This window comes from Canis lupus, chromosome X, assembly GCF_011100685.1.
Source record: "Canis lupus familiaris isolate Mischka breed German Shepherd chromosome X, alternate assembly UU_Cfam_GSD_1.0, whole genome shotgun sequence".
NCBI lineage: Eukaryota > Metazoa > Chordata > Mammalia > Carnivora > Canidae > Canis > Canis lupus.
Genome location: NC_049260.1, coordinates 44,743,784 through 44,761,869, shown reverse-complemented (window position 1 = coordinate 44,761,869; position 18,086 = coordinate 44,743,784). Strand labels below are relative to the sequence as shown.

Here is an 18,086-nt window from a genome sequence, read left to right as displayed (position 1 = left end):
GAAAGGATGCACATACTATTACCACATAATCCCTTTGCCATAAATGTATCCTAGAGAAACTCATGCACAGATGCAACAGATGTGTACAAGAATGTTCTTACCAGCAAAAATGGGAGGCAAACCAAGTGTCTACAAACAGTAAAATGTATAAATAGGTGTATATGTACACATGTGTCTATACACATAGACAAAGTCAAGTCAGGAAATATGGTTACCTCTGGGAGAGAGAGAGAGGATTACAAATGGAGGCTTCTGAATAACTTCCAATGTTCTGTTTTTTGGTTCTGGAAGGTTCTTTTATGGGTCCTTACTTTATAATTATTCACTTTAGTGTACATTTACATTTTATGCAACTTTCTGTATTTTTGTTACATTGCACATTTAAAATTTTTTTTTTAAAAAAAGGAATAATCCAGGGCCTTCCTATGGAAGTTCCTTAAAGCATGTGTTCTCAACCTTTCTGAGGTGATTAATATTATTATAAAAAAAAGCATCTACTTCTATAAAAGCTGCAGGGACTGGCTATCATATCCATTTGCAATAGGATTTTTGGAAACACACACCTGGGCAAGCCAGGGTCCTACCAGCCATACCATTTACCTTAAAGTTGCTAAAGGCAGTTGTTCAAGTCTCTCCAAGAATAGAGATCAATATAGAATGCTATCTTAGCTCTTACATTCAAGATTTTACCACCAGTTCTTTCTTGGCCCTAATCCTGGTTATGCACCGCCAAAAGGCAAAGACAGAGACAAAGACAGAACTGAAACAAACAAAGCCAAGGCCAAGGAATATACTGCTAAGCTGGTTAAGGGCAACAACTCATGCTAGCCACTGCTGCTTCCATTCCCTACTTCTTCTTTCTGCTATGAAAATCTCTGCTCCTCTCTGGGACACTTAACATCATACACACGCACCACTCTCTACGTTTATATCCTAAGCATATTTATATCATGCATATATCATAAAATATGTAGATATACAAAATAGAAATGTATGCATACGTATAATTTAGGACTACTATTTTGGCTAAGGACAAATGGGCAGAAGTAGCATGATTACAAAGAACGTTTGTGCTTTGAAATGCATGCTTTGGTAGGCCATATTGTTACTAAAGTTGGGACATAAGATGAGCTCTGAAGCTCTGAATCTTTCAGGGGCCAAAGTAAGATGGAATCTACGTTGTTGAAGCACAAAGTGGTTACGTGAAAGCAACCAAGCACAGGCTGAAGGGGAGGCCGGGGTAAGAGCACGAGGACCTGGTGTCCACTTTGTACTAGCCGATAAATATTTTGAATATCACCTTAATTTGTATCTTAGGTGAGAGTGCAGGGACTTTGCCTTTTACATTTGAGAGACTTGAAGAACTTAAATGAAGATGTGAATAAACTGGCTGCCTCAAAAAAAAAAAAAAAAAAAAAGAAAATCTCTGCTCCTTTGATTTTCATGCCATCTATCTCAGAGCTATACTCACTCCCTCCACAAAATATAGCATCTTCCTTGTCTTCCTCTCTACTCTTTTTATCACCTTTTATCTTCTGAAATATCTTTGATGATCCCATAGCTAACTTGTCCATCACCCCAGCTTCACAGCTCCTTGACCTCCTCTACTTCAACTTACTCATCATCCAGAACTACTTTTCCTCTGAAATCCTAAGTTCCAATAACCTACTCTGACCACAATTTCTTGTCTGCCATATCACCTTATTACTTCTACTCTTTGAGCTTTGAAATTTCTATGTAACTTCTCCCACGCCCATGCACATATTCACACAGCTTCTCTTTCTCTGGATCCACAGAATAATCTTTCTGAGAATATACTCTTCCCTGACGAGACTAGATCCCATGGCCTATAACCTGAACAAATCTCATCAGTAACCTCAACAACTTATTCGCCCCTCAAACCTTCTACCACCCACAATCATCACCACCCCATTCAGTCTAAAATCAAACCCAATGTTTGCCTTCTTTGCTCCTACTTCTAGGCAGCTTAACATACCTGGATAAAAAGACAAAACTAAAAACATTTTATTTCCAACCTAGATAGGTGTTCAATACTGCCTATAAATCTTCTTTCATTCTCTAAAGAAAGTTGCAAGCTTCCTCCTCTTTGCTCTGGCCCCTGGCCATCCCCTCTCACACTCCAAAATGCCCTTACTACCTTATTCACAGAGAATAAAGGGGCACCAAGAAACTCCCCCTATTTCTTGCTTCTCCAAAACCTTAAAAACATCCCTTTCTGACTCTCCTTAACTCCAATGTCAAAAGTAATGCCCCTTCTCTTGTTCATGGCCTGTACTTCATATGTCTCTACAAATCTTTTCTACATTTTGTTTCACTAGTTATCCCCTTTCGCTCCTATTATTTAAACTGTTTTTATCAGTTCCTCCCCTGCAGAACACCTAAACATTTTCAAATCTCTCATCTTAAAAATATACATGTACCACCTATTATCTATTCTACTTTTCAGATAAGATCTTTGACATCAAAGTCTACACTCATTTCATCAACACTTTCACCAATTATATTAGTCCTCAGCACATGAGCCTTCACTAACACTGATCCATACATACTCGCTGCCCTGGTTTCCCCTAAATCTATTAGATTAAATAGAACCCTCTCAGTCTACATCCTATCTAATTATGTACAGAAATTTCACATTTTATATTTTAAAAAGTTTAAGATAGTAGTCTTAAAAGACAAACACAATACATGTTCATTAGTATACAACCGTGCCTGACACACAGAAACTCATAAAAGGAGATTCAGTATCTTTGATTATCATTCCACTCTCCCAGAGATAACTGTTAAGGCTACAGTCCAACCTCTGGGGAATGCTGAGCAATCATCTCATTCCTCCTCATACTCTTGAATCCCATGAAGAAGAGGAAGAGGAATTCTCAGATTACTTAAGGATACACAACTGGGCCTCAGTGCCAATTGGTGGAGCTTTGAAGGAGGAAACACAATCAGCAAAAGTTCTGGTGGGGCCTGTTAAAGAAAAAATTATCCTGACACTTGTTAAAATGATAAGATTAAAAGGACTATTGTGATAGTGTCAAGACTATTGCAATAGGGAAGAGAAAATGGACTGCAATCTGAATAGGGTAAAGACACCTGGGAATCTATAGCTAAGCAGTAGATCTGGATGGGAATGCAGGGAGGGGGGCTCAATGGGTAGAAAATTAAGAGGAAACATTAAGAACAGGGAAATCTTGCTAAACAGACTTAGAATTCTTGTTGAAGGCAGACCAGGATGATCACATATATCAGGGGTAGGGGAAAGTCGCATTAAATTGATTCAGCAGGATTCTTTCTAAAACTGGACTAGGCAGGTCAAAGACCATGCCCAAAGATAAGATCTAGTTGAAATGAGGGCTCCAAGGAGCATGACTCCCATTTGGTCAAGGAGGGAGTATTTGTTAGCCCTTTTCCACTCTTCAGCTGTCCTGTCCTTGGGCAATGTTTCTTCACTGAAATATTCTCTATTTTAGACCTGTTGCAATGAGATGGCCCCAGGATATATATGCACATATAGAATTATAGACATGCAACACTATGTCCATGTGTATGCACAGATCTTATATACCTGTAATATTTATCACATATATTATATATAAAATGTCATGCTACACTGTACTCTATGTTTGTGTATGTATATATTATGTATTACACTAGATTATAACAGATGTACTACTACACACACACAACTCTCCCATATACCACACACAAATATAAGGTGCAGTGTAACATGACATTGTCTCTCTCCTGGACCGCTACACCTCTATCCTCCTCATGAGTCTCCTACTGTCCCACTCCCATCTGCCCACCCCGCACATCATCAGTACATCCCAAAGAGAACTGTATATCTCATCCACTTAGGACAATTCCATTATTTCTTCCTCATAGGTTTCAGAGTGAAATCCTACTTTTCTGACCTGACTTTAGGGGCTCTCAATATCCTGGCCCTTATCTATATCTCAGTTTCATTTCTCTTCCTCTACATAAAACTTATGTTCCAGTTAAAACCAACAACACAAGTGCCTTTCTTTAAATATATCTAGATTCCCACCCCCACTTCTTCTAGGTTCATCTGACTAGAACACACCTCATAGCTCTTCTACCTTCATATTTCCTCTATTTATCCAATATCAAACATTATCTTCCCTTCCAAATCATTTGCAAATGCTCCTTCTGGGCCTCCTCACGGCCTATCATTTGCCCTCACTTGCCGATACCCACCATAGTACTCATCATACTCTTTAGACACTGTCTGTTCATTTACTCATACCCCCACTATAATGAATCTTCATCAAGAACAGGAAACCAGTCAGGTTTACCTTTACATCGCCTGTATCCAGCATGAGACCAGATACAAGGTAGTGTGGTCTATAAATTTTCACTGAATGAATGACTACATAAACAAATGAAAGCCACACTTAGCTAATTTTCAATGGAATGCTGCTGGAGTCATTCACTTGTATTCAAAAAGGTGAGGAAAAGGGCAAAACAGAAGGTCACATAGTGTGACTGAAAATAGGAATAATCCCCTGAGCACTCACATCTTGCTTTCTTAGTACCAATCACTACTGAAGGAATATATGCCTCCTTGCAAAATGGCTGATTCCAGGACTGGCGCAGAAAATGTACTCATTATTAATGAGCCTAAAATATCTTGTGTCAGAAAGCAAGAAAAGGCTAGATGGGTGGGGTTTTTTTTTTAAAGATTTTACTTATTTATTTAACAGAGAGAGAGCATGAGAAAGAGCACAAATGGTGAGGACAGGGAGAGAGAGAAGGAGAAACAGACTCCTTGCTGAGTGGGGAGCCCGATGTAGGGCTCGATCCCAGCACCCCAAGATCACAACCGGAGCCGAAAGGCAGATGCTTAACCGACTGAGCCACCCAGGTGCCCCTGGGCGATGGGTATTAAAGAGAGCACTTGTGATGAGCACTGCATATAAGTGATGAACCACTGAATTCTACTCTAGAAACCAATACTGCACTGCAGATTAACTAACTAAAATTTAAATTAAAAAAAAAAGAAACCAAGGAGGCCAAGATCTAATGAAATCATGTAAAGGATACAGGAGCCAAACAGAAAAGTCTCCTAATTTCTAAGATGACACAGTCTGGGCATCAAAAATAAATCACAGTAGATATATACAATAAAATACATAAAAATCCATGAATTCCCAAGGATACTGAAGAAAACAACGAAAGTCTCTAGGAAACCAACCCATTACTCTGATAGATGAAAAAAAACATTTATCCTGACTTTTACTAAAATATTTTGGGACAAAAAAAAAGCTAATAAAGAAAAGGTATTTTTTACAAAATAATTTCAGCTAATAAATGCAGAAGGATTGATAAAATTAGACCACTCTTTTTCAACTACTACTGAAATAGTGAATTTAGACAATTATCTTCAATGGCTAAAATCAATAGGAGAAAGGTTGAGAGGAGGTGCTACAATGGAGAGATCAGGCTGACAAAACCTGAAAACAAAAATCAACCCCAGAACCAGTTAAAAAGTTAAACCAGATATGATGAAATGCCATAGAAAGTGCATATCACTACCTGAAATGATTTCTTCCCTTAAAAAATCATTGAAACTGAATCTAATAAATCCTCTAGTTCTAAATGCCAGTGAACAGAAACATGCAGTGGAAAAACTGAATACCACCTCAAGGAAGCAATCATCTAAATCCATTTGTTGATAGGATAAGTGACTTAGTTTCTCTAATAAACCAGTGGTCTTTAAAATGGGGGGGTGACTACAGATGGTTAGGAAAAGACTTAAAAGAAAAATATCCAGTGGTAATAAACAGTGGCCCTTGTTTAGATACAGATTTAACAAAGCATAATCTGCCTTTGGCTCAAGTCATGATCCCATGATCCTGGGATCAAGTCCCACATCAAGCTCCCTACATGGAGCCTGCTTCTCCCTCTGCCTATGTCTCCACCTCTCTGTCTCTCCTGAATAAATAAATAATCTTTAAAAAACAAAACAAAGCAAATATAAAATGACATTTTTATTAATATCTTTTTAATGGGACACCTGGGTGGCTCAGCAGTTGAACACCTGCCTTCAGCCCAGGGCAAGATCCTGGGGTCTCGGGATCGAGTCCCACATCAGGCTCCCTGCATGGAGCCTGCCCCTCTCTCTGTGTCTCTCACGAATAAAATCTTTAAAAAAAATAATAGATTTTTAAAAGATTTATTTATTTGAGAGTGTGTGCATGCACAAGCGGGGGGAAGGGCAGAGGGCAAGGGAAAAAGAATCCTGAGCCCAATGCAGGGCTTGATATCATGACCCTGAGATTATGACCTGAGCCAAAATCAAAAGTCGGATGCTTAACCAACTGAGCCACCCAGGTGCCCCTAAAAAGACATCTTTGAGACAATCATGGAAATTTGAATATAGCCTGGGTATTAGATAATATAAGGAATTACTGTTAATCCTATTAAGTATAATGGCCCTGTGGTTACTTAGTATAATGCATTTAAGAGTTAGAGATGTATAGTGAGTTATTTACCTGTGTAATGACATAATGTTTGGGATTGCTTTAAAATACCCCAGGGAAAAAAGTGGGTGAGGAGAAAAGATCAAAGGAATTTGTACAAATGGTATTAATTGTTGAAGCTGTGGAATGGATACATGTTTGTCTATTTTACTAACTTTAAATGTATTTGAAAATTTTAGTAATAAATGAAAAAAGGAGCCAACGTCAAGGGTTCCAACTAGCTTCTTCCAAACTGGATAGTTTGATCAACAGAAGAAATGATGACTGCAATGGATTGAAAAGTACTAAATATATAAATATGCACAAGTTGAACAAATAGAGAAAAGGACAACAAAAACATCTCAAAAAATATAAATATACCTTATGGGTGATGGTTTTAAATACCAGCTTTAAGACTTATATTTTGCATTTTATAAATAACAGGTCCCTCAGCAGGATTTCTTCCTCTCCCTACCTCTTTATTATTTGATTTTTACCTTTATTCTTTTGTATATGATATACAGTGATAAGAGCATGGGATATTATAGAACTATGCATTTGAATGTGAAGAGCTTTTGAGGCTTTTTAAAAAATATTTTATTTATTTATTCATGAGAGACACACAGAGAGAGGCAGAGACATAGGCAGAGGGAGAAGCAGGTTCCTCGCAGGGAGCCCGATGCGGGACATGCCCTGAGCCGAAAATAGACACTCAACCACTAAGCCACCCAGGCGTCCCAGCTTTTGAAGCTTTGTAATTGAACAAGTTTCTTAACCAATTTGATTCCTTTCCTTTCCTATTAAATGGAAGAATTTGTACATCATAATTCTTTTTTTTGTTTTAATTAAATAAAATGTTATACATTGCCTGATGATAAATAGAACCTTAGTAAGCACCACTTGTCTTTTTTAAAACAGAAATATCAGCTATGAAAGGCACATTGGGAAAAAGAAAGAAATTTGAAAACGGATTAAGTGGGGCACCTGGGTGGTTCAGTCGGTTCAGCGTCTGCCTTCGGCTCAGGTCATGATCCCAGGTCCTAGGATGGAACCCCACATTGGGCTCCCTGCTCAGCAAGGAGTCTGCTTCTCCCTCTCCCTCTATCCCCACTCATGCTCTGTCTCTCTGTCATAAATAAAATCTTTAAAAAAACTTTTAATTAAAAAAAGAAAATGTATAGGTATTAGATGATATTAGGAAATTATTCTTAATTTTTATTGGTGACATAATGGTAATTAAATTATCTATAAAATGTCCCTAATATTAGGAGATAAACACTGAGATATTTAAGGGTAAAGTGCCATGATGTATGTTTCTCAAATGGATGTATTAAGTGGTATTTCAATCAAAATGTCAAGAAGAATTTTTGTGGAAATTGATGAGCTGAGTCTAAAATGCATATGAGGGACGCCTGGGTGGCTCAGCAGTTGAGCGTCTGATTTGGCTCAGGGCATGATCCAGGAGACCCAGGATCAAGTCCCACATCCGGCTTCCTGCACGGGGCCTGCTTCTCCCTCTGCCTCTGTCTCTGCCTCTCCCTCTCTCTGTCTCTCATGAGTAAATAAATAAAATATTTTTTAAAAATGCATATGAAAATTCAAAAGACCAAGAATCACTAGGCATTATTGAAAAAAAAAGAACAAAACTGTAAGACTAAATGACTATATACATATGATATATATTATAAAAGGACATCCATTATAACAGTGGTACTTATATAAGGATAGAAAAATTAACCAAACAGAACAAAATTCAGAAGAAATAAACCCACATAAATAACTTAGTCATTTGATTTATGAAAAACATGACTCTATAGGAGGGAAATAGCTATCTTTTCAATAGTGATATTAGGTTGATTAAATATCTGCTTTTTTAAAGAGTGGGAGCATGAGGTGAAGTGGGGGCACAGAGGGAGAGGCAGAAGTAGACTCTCCGCTGAATAAAGAGTCGAATACAGGGCTTGATCCCAGGACCCTGGGATCATGAAATGAGCCAAAGGCAGACATTTAACCGACTGAGCCACTCAGGCACCCTTGAATGTCCATTTCAAAAAATGTACAAAAGGGGGGCCTTTACGCATACCAATAACTCATACTGAAAACATACAAAGAAATCAATTACAAATAAATTGTGAATACAAATGAAAGATCAAACAATACCACCACATAGGTTAAGCAGGCTCCCTGTAGGAAGCCTGATGCGGGACTCAATCCCAAAACCCAAGGATCACGACCTGAGCCAAAGGCAGATGCTCAACTACCTAGTCACCCAGGCATCCCAGGGCCAACTATATTTAAAAGATTGCCTGTACAGACAGACAAGTACTCAATTCCTCCAATTTAACATACCAAACATTTATGGGCAACATATCATGAGCACACAGTGATAAGAGCAGTGAGAGAGGTAAGCAAATATGCTGTAGGATAGCACACAATGCACTGCGGATAAAAGATTGAAGAAGACGTGAGGATGGATGTAAAGATACGTCTTCTAGACGTATTAGGTATGTAACTAACAACATACCTAAATGTATGTAAAGACATGTCTTCCTAGAGGGCTGGTAACTAACAACATACCTAATTGATAGCAAGAAGCTCGCCAAGATTAAAAAACAAAAGAATATGGGAAATGTATGTGCCTGGATTAGGTTATTTCAGTATGTAGAGTGCTACATTAAAGCCATGCAAAAAAGTGACAATGGGCAAGGGGGGTGTGGAAGCAGAGTGAACAAATACAGAGACACCAACATAAGATATATCCTGTTTTTCCCATTAATAGCTGTACATAGTTCGTGCCCTCACTTCCTTTAGGTTTCTGCTCAAATGTTGCCTTACCAGGGAAGCCTTCCTCACCATCCCTATTTAAAATACTACATCTCCTCTCCATTACAACTTACTCATATTTACTATATATTCATTTACTGTCTCTCAACTAAAGTTTAATAAGCTTTTTATTTTCCACTGTTGTATCCTCAGTGCTTAACACTGTCTGACACATAAAGTTATTCAATAAAAAAATTCTTAGATGAATAAATGATGGTTGCACACTGGGTTGAAGCCGTGGGATATTTAAATGCTGTGTTACTATAACTTGACTAGAGAATACAGAGACATCAGCAATACCCTTCAAAAAAGTTTTTAAGTGTTTTAGTATCATGAAGTCGAGCCTGACTTTTTTCTAAACGAACTGAAAATTACACCTAGCCCAGAAAAAGATTTACGTCTTATTTTGGCAAGTATAACACACTAGTTACAGGAGGAAAGGAATAAATTGCTTGTTCAAGGGAATTCTTGGTGAATAAATTCCTCTTTAGAGCCTGAATAATCCTGACACTCATTTTAAGTTTAATGATCATATCCCCTCTCTTGGGTAAAAAATTGAATAATAAATTGTGATTAACTAACGTTCTCACGAGACAAAGTAAACATGATGAATGGAACAGAAAAATATATTTCACCTTGCACGAAATAGAGAATACTTGCGAAGTTCCCAGGAAAACTTTGAAAATCTGTCAGCTTGCTGTTCAATGTTGCCACCAAAGACCAGAAAAAGATTTGAATAGGCATAACTCATATGAAAAAATAAATTTGTGATTGGATGTCATATCCGTCAACCATTTCTGTCCTATGACAAGTTCTAAAGGAGATGGGAAAGCTTCGACCATCAAGAATTGACACAAGTTTTACAGGCAAAACCCCTATGACTGCTCCTCTAAAAAGTGGGGATTGAGTTCTGTGCCAATTTTTTTTTTTTTTTATGTCAGGAGGGTTAAAATCAGTGCAGTTTCTGATGTATCATTTTGGTTAAGAGTAAAAATAAACTCAGCAATAATATAATAATCTGAACAAGCTCCTGTGTCTTAGGACTAAAATTTCTGCCACTGCTTATTTTAAGGAAATAAAAGAGTTGACCTTGAAACTGAAGTCACACCTGGTTTTGGCAAGTTTTTAATTCAAAGGACTCTGAAAGAGGCGGGCAGGAGGGGCGGGGGGGGTGGAAAGTAAAGTACTGGAGCTGAAGAAAAAGGAAGGGCGTAGATTCCTAACGGGAGAAGGGGGTTGCAAAAGTTTTGAGGCTAAAAGGGGCCGGGGAAGAAGGTGGAAGTTAAGAGGTAGGAAAAAAATCTGTGGTAGAGGAAATGGCCCAGGCTCAGAAATATCAGGAAGAGGATCTGGGGTAACGAGGAGAGGTGAAGAATGACCAGGGATAAAAGGACAAAAATAGAGAGGGAGGACAGCCTGCCATCTTCAGAATAGGTAGACAGGCGACCGGAACCATAAGCGTCAGAAACATCCTTCACACAATGTGCTCTGGGGATGAAATCTTTCCACCCCATGTTGAAGCAAGGAGGAAAGCTTCCCGGGAGGGTTTGGAGACTCACTTGTGAAAATTATGAGCCTCTTTCTTTCCACTCACCTCAGTGAAGAAAGCCCCGACACAACGATGGCGTAACCGGAAGCGCTATTTTCCTTCGTTTGGCGGAAACTTATTTTCCGACGCCACGCCCCCTTTACAGGCAACTTCCTGTGCCTCTCTAGCAAGCTTTTACAATACTTTATTGCTCTGGCTTTCAGCGTATCAGAAGCTGGTTAGTGATGTGAACCGGCTCAGAGACAGTAACTTTTTACTAATTAAAGCTCTAGGGTCGCCTGGGTAGTTCAGCGGTTTAGAGCCTGCCTTTGGCCCGGGGCGTGATCCTGGAGTCCCGGGATTGAGTCCCATATCGGGCTCCCTCTCCCTCTGCCTCTCTCTTTCTGTGTCTCTTATGGATAAATAAAATCTTTATTTTTTTAAAGATTTTATTTATTTATTCATGAGAGACACACAGAGAGAGGCAGGCAGAGACACAGGCAGAGGGAGAAGCAGGCTCCACGCAGGGAGCCCCATGTGGGACTCGATCCCGGGTCTCCAGGATCACACCCCGGGCTGAAGGCGGCGCTAAACCGCCGAGCCACCGGGGCTGCCCTAAAATCTTTAAAAAAAAGAAATTTTAACTCTAGTCATCCGAAGAACTGCATTATTTCAGCCAAACCCCACATATCCAAATTTGTCACCTCGCCTTATTGATTTAGCCCTTAAAATACCTTCCTAACCCTTAGTGCCTTGACTCTTGGATGCCAACAGTTATGTATTTGCCATACTGGTTTACCATTTTCTAACATACCATGTTGAGTAAAAAGTTCATTTTTATAAGTGGCATACTTCGATTTCGAGATTTTAAAAAATCTTAGATCTGAATCATTTTTGTCTCGGAATAGTATCCAAAGAGTTACATGCTATACTCAAATTAACAAATAAAGGTAAATTCATCTAGAAAGCATTCTTGTATATGTATATACCCCCCCCAAGAAAATGACAACTGACAAAATTTTCTTTTTTTAAGATTTTATTTATTTATTTATTTATTATGAGAGACACAGGCAGAGGGAGAAGCAAGCTCCATGCAGGAAGCTCGACGTGGGACTCGATCCGGGGTCCCCAGGGTCATGCCCTGGGCTGAAGGCAGGTGCTAAACCGCTGAGCCACCCAGGGATTCCCAAAATTTTCAATAATAAGAATAATCCTTACTCTGGTTAAAAGTTCAATATTGAATCACCTATTGCCACTACCTCCAGAAAACACTGGGTCCAAAATCTGTACCTGTTTTCCTTTTTTGTGGTTATTTTCAGTCAATCTACTACTATACAGTGAGCATCTACCATGTCCCAAATACTGCGCTACACTCATGGGCATTGCAGTAGGAACCCACAGCTTAGGAGCTAAACGTGACATTTTAAACACATAAGAGCCTGGCATAAAATAGGTGATTATTGATGTTTGTCAGATGAATAAATAACCAAAATGTGATCAGGGAAATGACAGGGGCCAGCACCAGGTTCTTACTTTTGATGGTATTTTTATAGTTCATTTCAACATTTTAACTCATATTTTGTCATTCAAACAGCAGATTCTGAACAACCACTCAGCGTAAGGTTCCGTTCCTGATATTGCCCATATAAAGAAGAATAAGACTCAGTCCTGGATTTCAAGACCCTCCAAACAGTGGGGGAAATGAATACATAAACAAGTAGCAACGCTATAATGCGACAAAATAATAGGTAAAGGAGACCTTGTAGGAACTATGACTATCCCATTGATTGGTGAATACTAAAAACCTAAAATACACCTTATCTACTAGAGAGTGCTCAATAAAGATTTGTTTAATGTTGAATAGATTATTGAATGGACGAATGAAAGGGAAGAATGGCAGTGGACTTGAAGTATACTGTGAAAGGAGTAGTAATGGGTCATGAATCTGAATGTTAGAAGAGGCCAGAGAAGGAAGGATCATGGAGTTTGAGCTTAATTATGAGGAAAACAGAAAGCCAAAGAAAAATTTTAAGCAAGAAAGTATTTAGTAATATTTAAAACCAGAATACAGAAAATGGGTTGTACTGGTGCAATCTGGAGGCAGAGAGGTTGATTCAGAGGATATTGGTGTAATCAAAGAATAAATACAGAAAATTAGGGGCTTATGCTATTAATAATTAATTGTATTTGGGAATTGAGGTGGAAAAGTTAGCCAGTGGATTATCAGAAATCCAGAGGCATCGAAATCTGATAATTTTTCCTCGACTTCCTCCACATTCAAAATTTTGACAAATCCATGCAACAAATATTTATCGAACAGTTAATATGCACCAGGCTCTGAGGATAGAGCCATGACCAAAATGGATAAAAATTTCTGCCCTCACAGGAACTACATTTTTGTGTCGGATAATAAAATATTTAAGAAAAAACATACCAGAAGGTGACAAGTATTATGAAGAAACAAAGCAAGTAAGTAGGATAGCAATGTACACAGGGGAAGAGGAGACGAATGCTATTATGGAAAAACTCACTGAAAGGATGATATATGAATAGTTACAGATTTCATCCATTTCTCTCAGTCATCAGGATCACTTAGTTCAAACCCTCCATGTTTCTCCCCAAATCCCAACTCCTTAGCATGGTATACAAAAACCTTGGTAGTCTAACTTTGTCTCTCTCTCTCTCCAGGCTCCTCTCTAACTACTCAGCTTTTCCTTTTCCCACCCTAAGTCAAAGTCTCATACAAGTGCTTACAATTTGGAAAGCGCACTGAGACCTCAAATCTACATGCTTTCACACCCTGCTATCTAGTATCACCTTTCATAGATCAGCTCATATTTTATCTCTATCATTAAGCCTTGCTGACTCTTCCTTCCACTCCTTAATCAAAACCAGACAACTGTTCCTCTTTTCTGCTTCCACCATGTACCTTGTTCTTATCACTTTATTTTATTCACTCGACAAACATTTGTTAGTCAACTACTGTGTGCTTGTCACTGTTCAAGGCAATACAGATACATGTTTAATTAAAGGAGTGGAAAAAAATCCTCACACATTTGAAACTTACATTTTAGTGAGGAAGACAAGCAATAAGCAAAATAACATAATAAATACGAATTTATAAAGCTGTAGTTCTTGCCTCTGGGTGCCCATTATAACCACATGCATTATTTTCTATATATCATATATTATAATAAAGATATAAAGAATAATTTTAGAGGTGCCTGGGTGGCTCAGTCAGATAAGCATCTGGCTTTCAGCTCAGTTCATGATCCAGGGTCCAGGGATCAAGCCCCTGCTCAGCAGGAAGCCTACTTCTCCCTCTTCCTCTACTCTCCCCCTACTCATGTTCTCTTCCACTTACTCTGCTCTCTCTCTCTCATGTAAATAAATAAATAATCTTTTTTAAAAAGAATAATTTTAAACAGGTACCCAAAACTGACACAAAATCATATGCAGTAAAAACTTTCTACCTTATACCTGGCCCCTAGTCATCTGGTGAGTTTCTTAGTTATTCTTTCAAAGATATTTTATACATAAAGTAAACACACACATATTTTTTAACATTTTTGCCAAACAATAGCATATAATACAAACCATTTTGCATCAATATTTTTTTTTACTTAACTATATATGCAGGCATGTGTTTCACCTTGTTACATATAAAGAGATCTGTCTTTTCTTAAAATTACACATAATAGATTACTTTTTTGGTATGAACAGTACCATGAACATTAACACATGCATAGATTCATGTTACCACACCACAATCAGGATACATAACAATCCCATAACCCCCCAAAGTCTCTATGATATCCTGTTTTAGTCACACAGTCTTCCTTACCCACAAATCCTAACAAAGACTCCTGTTCTCTTTCTTCTTAAAAAAAAATTTTTTTAAAGACTTTATTTATTTATTTATTCATGACAGACACACACAGAGAGAGAGAGAGAGAGAGAGGCAGAGACACAGGCAGAGGGAGAAGCAGACGCCATGCAGGGAGCCCGATGTGGGACTCAATCCCGGGTCTCCAGGATCACACCCCGGGCTGAAGGCGGTGCTAAACCGCTGGGCCACCAGGGCTGCCCTCCTGTTTTCTTTCAATCTAGTTTCTGCTTTTCTAAAATGTCATACATGGAAGCATAGAACAAGTAACCTATTGAGACAGGCTTTTTTTGCTTAGGATAACACCTTTGAGATTCATCCAAGTTGTTATATGTATCATTTGTTCATTAGTTTTTTTATTTTTGAATAGTACTTCATTGTATAGATTATCACAAATTTTTTATCCATTCACCAATTGAAACATTTGGGTAGTTTTCACTTCTGGAGATGATGAATTAAAAGACTATAATATTCATATGCAGTTTTTTGTATGAATATAGTTTTAATATCTCGAAAGAAATACCTAGGAGTAGGATTGGTCATGAATGGTTACAGTACGTGGAAGTTTAACTTTTTAAGAAACTGCAAAATGTTTTTCCCTTTCCAATTAGTATTATGTTGTTTCTTAACTTTTTAAGTTGTTTTAACTTAACTTTTTAAGAAACTGCAAAATGTTTTCCCCTTTCCAATTAGTATTATGTTGTTTCTTCATGAGTAGTTGTACCATTTTGGACTTCCGCTACGATGTTGACTAGGAGTGATGAGAAGAATCTTTTTGCTTTGTTCCAGAAATTAAAGGGAAAACATTCTATTTTTCAGCATTAAGTAAAGCAGGAATGGCTATAATATTAGAAAAAAATAGACTTGAAAACAGAAAAATTTATTACAAGTAAATAAAAACATTTTATAATGATAACAGAGTATATCCATCTGTAAGATATTAAAAATACAAACACAGATGCATATGCACCTAAAACTGGAGCCCCAAAGAAGAGAAACAAAGTCATAGAATTGAAGAATGTTAAGGAGAATTCAACAATAGTTGGAAACTTTAACGCTCCACTTTCAGGAATGTATAGGACAACAAAGCAGAAGATCAACAAGGAAACAGAAGACTTGAACAACAATATAAAGAAACGAGACTTAATAATAAACTCCCCTTTAACAAGGTAGAATACATATTCTTCTCAAGTACACATGGAACCTTACCCAGGATAAACAATATGTTAGGCCATAAAATAAGCTTCAATAAATTGAAAATCAACAAAATAAACAAAAAATGTTTCTCTGAAAAGACTAACAAATTCATAAATCTTTAGCTAAACAGAACAAGAAAAAAAAGAGAAGACTCAAATTACTAAAAGAAGTAATGAGACAGCAGTTGTTACTACTGACATTAAAGAAAGAGAAAGAATGTAAGAGAATACTATGAATAACTGTTTGCCAATAAATTAGATAACCTAGGTGAAATGGACATATTCCTAGAAAGAAACAAACTACTGAAACAAATTCAAGAAGTAGAAAATCAGAGTAGACCTATAACAACTAGAGATTGAATTTGTAATTTAAAAAACTTCTCACAAGAAAAAGCCCATATCCAAATTCTTTTAAATAACTAATTATAATCAATACAAATTCTTTACAAATTGTTACAGAAAATAGAAGAGAAACATTTTCCAAATTCTGTAAGGCTGGTATTTTCCTACAAATAAAAGTAGACAAAAGCATGAGCAGAAAAGAAAACCACAAGCATTTATGCCAAAATCCTCAATAAAATGCTAACAAATCAGGACGCCTGGGTGGCTCAGTGGTTGAGTGTCTGCCTTGAGTCCTACATTGGGCTCCCTGCAGGAAGTCTGCTTCTCCCTCTGCCTATGTCTCTGCCTCTCTGTGTGTCTTTCATGAATAAAAAAAAATTTTTTTAAATACTGTCAAACCAAACTCACTGACAAGAATTATAGAATTAAAGAATTATACTTCATGATCAAGTGGAATATATTCTAGAAATGCAAAGTTGGTATAACATCTGAAAATCTATTAAAGTAAGATGATATCATATCAATAAAATAAAGGACAAAACCCAAATAATCATTTGGACAAACAGAAAAAGCATTTTACAAAATCCAACACCTTTTCATGAAAATAAATAAATTAAATAAATAAATAAATAAATAAATAAATAAATAAATAAACAAAACATCAAACTAGGAATAGAATGAAGCTTCCTCAACCCTACCTCATACTATATACACAAATTAGCAAAACGTGGATCATAGGACTAAATATAAGTGCTGAAGCTATGCAAATCTAAGAAGAAAATATAGAAGTAAATCTTTCTGACTACTAGTTAGACAAAGTCCTTTTAGATAGGATACAAATGTCCAAATAACAAAATAAAAAACTAATAGGTGAACTTGGACTTACAAAATTAAAATCTTTCATGCTTCAGTGGATACCATCAAGAAAGCGAAAACCCTCAAAATGGGAGAAAATGTTTGTCAATCATATATCTGATAAAGGACTTGTATATATTATATATAAAGAATTTGTACAACTCAAAAACAAAGACAAATAACTCAACTTAAAATATGGGCGATAGATAGAAATGGACATTCCTCAAATGGCGAGTGAGTACATGAAAAGATACTCAACATCATTAGCCATCAGGAAAATGTATATCAAAGCCACGAAGAGAGGAATTATAAATATAACCTTGTCAGTTATTCAGACCGTCAACCAGCCCTGTCTCAGGGACCCAAAGATTGAGGGTTTTTAAAAAAATATTATATTTATTCATGAGAGACACACACGCACACACAGAGGCAGAGACACAGGCAGAGAGAGAAGCAGGCTCCGTGCAGGGAGCCCAACGTGGGACTTGATCCCAGGTGCTGAAGGCGGCGCTAAAATGCTGAGCCACCCGGGCTGCCCAAGATTGAGTTTTTGAGAAAGATTATGGTAATAAAAGCAGGATGCAAAAATAAAAGGAACCATAACAATTCCCTGAGGATGGAATCTGAGATAATTTTGATAATGATCAAGGTGAGGAAACCTGGAGGCATATTAAACCTCCCTAGGTTTATTCAAAGCCATTTAGGTAGAATTTGGCAAGAACTGAAGTTTCTGAAGACTAAGTGAGAACAGAATTAAAGAAATATTCCGAAAACAGAGGAGGGGAGGAAGCCAGCGGCCAGGAGCAGCAGCGGCTTCGGGCGCCCGAGCAGCCAGTTCCGGAAGCTTCAGGCGGTCTTTCTGCGGAGCCTTGGTCCCAGCCCCCATCTTCCCCGACCCATCGGTTGTTGTCTGGGCAGATTTAAACAGTCAAGTTAAATCAAGCTGGGCAATC

General features: G+C 37.6%; 1 protein-coding gene across 7 annotated transcripts in view; it reads right to left on the bottom strand.

Moving 5' to 3' along the window:
• MAGED1 (MAGE family member D1) overlaps positions 1–10,984 on the bottom strand; it is a 63,465-nt gene extending 52,481 nt beyond the window's left edge. For 3 of the 7 annotated variants that reach the window (XM_038587457.1, XM_038587465.1, XM_038587466.1), the window contains exon 1: positions 10,921–10,965. The gene's annotated coding sequence lies outside the window, so the exon portion shown is untranslated. Of the gene's footprint in view, positions 1–10,920 lie in introns of all 7 variants that reach the window. The other 4 variants (XM_038587460.1, XM_038587463.1, XM_038587462.1 and 1 more) reach the window with 3 other exon arrangements.
• Positions 10,985–18,086: the final 7,102 nt, after the last annotated feature.